Here is a 6000-nt window from a genome sequence, read left to right on the forward strand (position 1 = left end):
ATATGTTCACACATGAAGAATTGCGCTTTAGCAGAGGCACAGAGGAAGCTTTCTCCTGACAGACCCATCCTTCCTACTCTTTAGGTTTTTCCTGACAGATCCATCCTTCCTACTCTTTAGGCTTCTGTGGTCTTCCATCTTCCTTTAAATGGTCCCAATGGTGCCAGTAAAGGGCATTTCATCCTAAAAGAGATGAATCAGAGGTATTTACAGAGTTCTAAGTTTATAAAATAAAACAGGTATATTACCACAAATAGAAATACTAAACACATAAACAGAATGGCTTAAGGATTAAGAAAAGTGTTACAGATAAAGTGACACAAAGCTTGGTCTGAAAGAAAGGCAGAAACTATAAAAAATCTAATCTTCCTGGAGACTGTCAAGAAATTGAGACTAATAATATGCACTGAGTCTGGGGACACATTCAAGGATTAGGCTAAGAAAAAATGCCAATGTTTAGGGGGGCGAGGGGAAAGTCAGGGTTAAAGTCAGATTATAGAGAAAAGAGACTTCTTTGCAATATTCAATAAGGGAAATTTCACAAAGCCTCCACACCTAGATGAAGAGCTCCAGGCAATTAATGGTTGCTGAGAGGGGCTCTTTCCTACAGGAGTAAGCTCTCTGATAGGAACCAACGCCACACACATGTACAGAACACTAAATGAGGCCACTAGGCTGTTAGTCATGTTTGGAAGTGAACTTCAACAGGCAAAGACAAATGCAGCCTTACCTTTGTCGGCACAAGTGAATGGAACAAGCCATAATGATGTCTGGCACGTTAGACTCAAAACTGAAGCCCAGCACAGGAAGGTAAGCAATGTCACTTCATTTTGATCCCTGGGACAAATCTAAGCATACACCGAGCAAAGATTGGTGCATCTAATTTCATTAGACTGACCTCTCTGGATATAACGGCATAGACTGACCTCCATATAAAAATACTGGTAGGTCACTTCAACACCTTGCTCTCACCACCAGTCACCCAGACACATAAGCAAGTAAACTTCAAATGAACAGACATCTGCATATTTCACCTCAAAGTGCACATTATCTTCAGCAATTGTACAAAGCAAATCCTTTCAAACTTAAAAAAAAAAAAACTACAATAGCAGAAAAATTAGAGTATGTTTCATGAAAATAGAACAACATACTATTGAACAATGAGTGGGTCATTTTTATAAAAAAAGAGGAAAGTTTCAAGACTTGTAGAACACAATCATAATAAACACATGGCAGAATCTGTACTATGTTCTGAAATTTTTTCTACAGTGGGAAGAGTGCAGCTATATTTAGCCCAAAGCAGTGGTTGCACCCATCATCTCAGATTTGGCATGAGCATCCCACAGCTTTGCCCGTATCACTGAAGCAGTCCGTGCACATTCCCCAAGGCTTTGGTGCTTGTCAGTCACCCCGGAGTTCAGCCTGTACCGCCAAGGCCTCCTCCACTCCCCAACACCCCAGAGCTCACTGCCCTCACCAAAGCTTTGGCCACGCCCATAGTCCTGCTATCACCTAAACAAGACCAGGTCACCACGGCCACCCCACGTGTGAATAAGCACCTGTTGTCTAGTTTCTCCAGCTGGATTGCATGCAGGTGCAGTGTTGGCAACAAAGGACACAACCCTTAGCAGCTGTGACCCGAATATGGACTGAAACATTTTCCAGTGCAGACTAGCAAGGGTTAAAGGTTATTCTCCTTTTGTTTGTTTTGCTTTGTTGGTTAGTGCATTTTTATTCTGTGTCTTTTTGTGTTGTGTTTTTGGGTTTGTCAATATTCTAGTAATTGTGTATGTGCGTGTGTGTGTGTATGTAAAACTACTTACAATTTTGGACATTAACTCACTGTGTGTCTTAGGGTTTTACTGCTTTAAACAGACACCATGACCAAGGCAAGTCTCATAAAGGACAACATTTAGTTAGAACTGGCTTATAGGTTCAGTCCAGTATCATCAAGGTGGGAACATGGCAGCATCGAGGGAGGAATGGAACAAGAGGGGCTGAGAGTTCTACATCTTCATCTGAAGGCTGTAGCATGAATACTTGATCCCAGGTAGCTAGGACAAGGATATTAAAGCCCACACCCACAAGACCACACCTCCCAACAGTGCTACTTCCTGATCTAAGCATATACAAACCATCACATTCCACTCCCTGGCCCCCATAGGCTTGTTCAAACACATGAGTCTATGAGAGCCATAGCTAGTCATAGCATAATTTAAAAAAATACATTTAGTCCAACTTCCAAAGTCCCCATAGTCTATAGCAGTACCACTCCTGGACATATACCCAAAAGATGCTCCAACATATAACAAGGACACATGCTCCACTATGTTCATAGCAGCCTTATTTATAATAGCCAGAAGCTGGAAAGAATCCAGATGTCCTTCAACAGAAGAATGGATACAGAAAATGTGGTATATTTACACAATGGAGTATGTAGTGGCTATTCCTGGTTGTCAACTTGACTATATCTGGAATGAACTACAACCCAGAATTAGAGGCTCACCAGTGATCCTAATCTGGACGCTGGGAGATACAAGTTTCTGACCTGGATCCTGGCATGGAGATCTTGAGGCATAGTGGCTACGAATTCCAGAAGATTAAGACAGGGAGATCTCTGAGTTCAAGGTCATCTGGGATTAAAGGAGTGTTGGCACACACCTTTAATTTGGGCTACACCTTCTGCTGGAAACCTACATAAAGTCATTGGAAGAAGGAAGATTTACACTCTTTCCTTCACCTTCTTGCCTTGTGGGACTGAGCAACTGCTAGATCCTTGGACTTCNNTTCACAGCTGCTGCTGACCATTGTTGGGAGTTGGACTGCAGACTGTAAGTCATCAACAAATTCCTTTACTATATATAAACTACTCATAAATTCTGTGACTCTAGAAAACCCTGACTAATACAGAGTACTACTCAGCTATAAAAAACAATGACTAATGAAATTCTTAGGCAAATGGATGGAACTAGAAAATATCCTGAGTGAAGTAACCCAATCACAAAAGAACACACATGGTATGCACTCACTGATGACTGGATATTAGCCCAAAAGCTCGGAATACCCAAGATTCAATCCACAGACCAAATGAAGCTCAAAAAGAAGGAAGACAAAAGTGTGGATGCTTCAGTCCTTAAAATGGGAAATAAAATACTCACAGAAGCAAATATGGAGACAAAGTGTGGAACAGAGACTGAAGGAAAGGCCTTCCAGAGACTGCCCCACCTGGGGATCTCTCCCATATACAGTTACCAAACCCAGACACTATTGTAAATGCTAAGAAGTGCATTCTGACAGGATCCTGATATAACTGTCTCCTGAGAAGCTCTGCCAGAACCTGACAAATACAGAGGCGGATGCTCGAAGCCAACCATTGGACTGAGCACAGGGTCCCCAATGGAGGAGTTAGAGAAAGAACTGAAGGACCTGAAGGGGTTTGCAACTCCATAGGAAGAACAACAATATCAACCAAATAGCCCCCCTCCCCCGAGAGCTCCCAGGGTCTAAACCACCAACCAAAGAGTACACATAGAGGGACCTATGGCTCCAGCCACATATGTAGCAGAGGATGGCCTTGTCAGGCATCAATGGGAGGAGAGGCTCTTGGTCCTGTGAAGACTCAATGTCCCAGTGTAGAGGAATGCCAGGGGGGGGGAGGTGGGAGTAGGTGGGTGAGTGGGGAAACACAGTCATAGAAAGAGGGGGATGGGATAGGAGGTTGGGGGGGAGGGAAAGGGGATAACATTTGAAATGTAAATAAAGAAAATATCCAATTAAAAAATATTTAAAAAACAATGGAAGAAATCAAATTATCCATTTCCAGATGACATGATTATATACTACTCTATATTTTAAAACCTTTTAGAGTATATCAGAAAGTCAGTTAATAAGAACATTCAGTAACTTTGCAGTATACAAATCAACATACAAAAAGCAGTACCTTTCTTCCATACCAGCAATGAAACTGCAGAGAAAGACGACATTAGGAAAACACCCTAGTCACAATAGTTCCGGGAAAAAGAGTGCCTAGGGATAACCTTAAGAAGGGTGTGAAAGTCTTCTAAATGAGGTCCTTAAGACACTGAGAAAAAATGCTAGACAACAGAAAGGTCTTTGCCGCTCCCGGAATGGCGGAATACTGTAAAAGCCATCGTATTACTAAAAGTAATCTGCAGATTTAATGCAAGTCCCATCAAAATTCTAACGTTATTCTTCACAGAACTAGAAAGAAGAATATAAGAATTCATAATGGCACACAAACAGCCATAGCAAGCCTGAAGAGAGAGAACACAGGGACACATCACACCACCTGGTTTCTAGCCGTGCTACAGCCCTGGAAACATGGGACAGCCTAGGAACAGCATAAAAACAGACATAAGCCAGAGGGACAGAACAGTGGTCCCAGAAATAACTCCAGTAACAATGGCCACCTAATTATTGACAGAGGTTTAAAAACCTAGTGAGATGGGAGGAAAAGGCCAGCCTGTTCAAAAGGGGTGAGGGAAACCCTGTCATCTACCTGCAGATAAAGTTAAATCCACACCACTTCACCCGGTACTAAAAGCAATTTAAAGTGGATCAAACGAAGCCTTTAATATAAAACCTAAAATGCTGAACCTGCTAGGAGAAACCCCTTCAAAATATAGCTATAGCAAAGAAGTCTGAAAACGGGCTCCACTACCAAAAGAAACAAACCCCAAACTAATATATATGGAACTCTGTGAAATTAGTTTTTTTCTGCAGAGCAAAAGAAAACTATCACACAGGGTGAACAATCTGTAAAATAAGAATATTTCGTTACCTATGCTTCACATAAGGAGCTAATATCCAGAACTGAAAAATAACTGTAAAAATTAAACACTCAGAGAAACAGCGAACACATAGGCTAATAAAATGAACAGAAAGACCTCAAAAGAAGAAACACAGATCACCAATAAGTACTTTTACTTTTTTTAAGGGAAATAATATTCATTAACACACTGTACTGGTTACGCATCTGACAATATTTTATATATGTCATTTATCCCTTAAGAGAAAAGCATAAGGATCTTTTGAGTTTATACACTGCTGTGTCTGTCCACTTTATAGATAAGTAAACTTAATTCTAAAAGAACTCCTAGATCACTCACTCAATGTATTCCAGAAGTAAGTATTTTTAAAAGTATTCAACATCCCGAGCCATCAGGGTAGCACAAATTAAAACTACTGTGTTAGACCTTCTCACTCCCTTCAGACTGACTACGATTAAAAACAGAGACACGTGCAGACACAGACACACACACACACACACACACACACACACACACACACACACCACTCCACAGAACACCAGCAAACACTCCGTAAAGTGTGTGGAGGAGGAACCTTTATTCATTGCCAGTGGCTGTGCAGACTGGTACAGTCATTACAAAACTCAGTGTGACGGTTTCTCAAAAAGTAAACACAGGACCCGGATGTACCAATCCTGGACCCAGACCCAAGGGTCTCCATTTCCTACCCACAGAGACATGTGTACATACATCTGTACTTATTGCTACACCATCCACAATAGCAAAGAAAAGGAACAGCTCCAATGCCCACCAACTGATGGGTAATGAAAATGTGCTGCATATACATAATGGAATTTTAGTTAGTTATAAATAAAAATGACATTTACAGGAAAGTAGATGAGCCTAGAAGTATTCTATGAGGTGACCCAAACTTAGCCAAAAACTTCATGGCCTTTCTTATATGTAGATCTTAGCTTGTAATGTACACATGTGTGCATATAAACAGGCATAAATGTGGGTGAAGCAAAAAATAAATAAAAAACAAAACAACCCCCCCCACCGCAATTGAAAACAAAGACCAGGAAATTACCCATCATAGGGTAAGAAGAAAGAAATGCTGAGGACAGACATGGGGGTGTCCGTGGCCAGAAAGCTGACAGAGTTGGGCGGAGGCAGATGCAAGCAGGACAGGGGACAGGGAGATGAGAGGAGCAGGAGGAGCACCAACACA

This window comes from Mus pahari, chromosome 6 (genome assembly GCF_900095145.1).
Source record: "Mus pahari chromosome 6, PAHARI_EIJ_v1.1, whole genome shotgun sequence".
NCBI classification, from domain to species: Eukaryota; Metazoa; Chordata; class Mammalia; order Rodentia; family Muridae; genus Mus; species Mus pahari.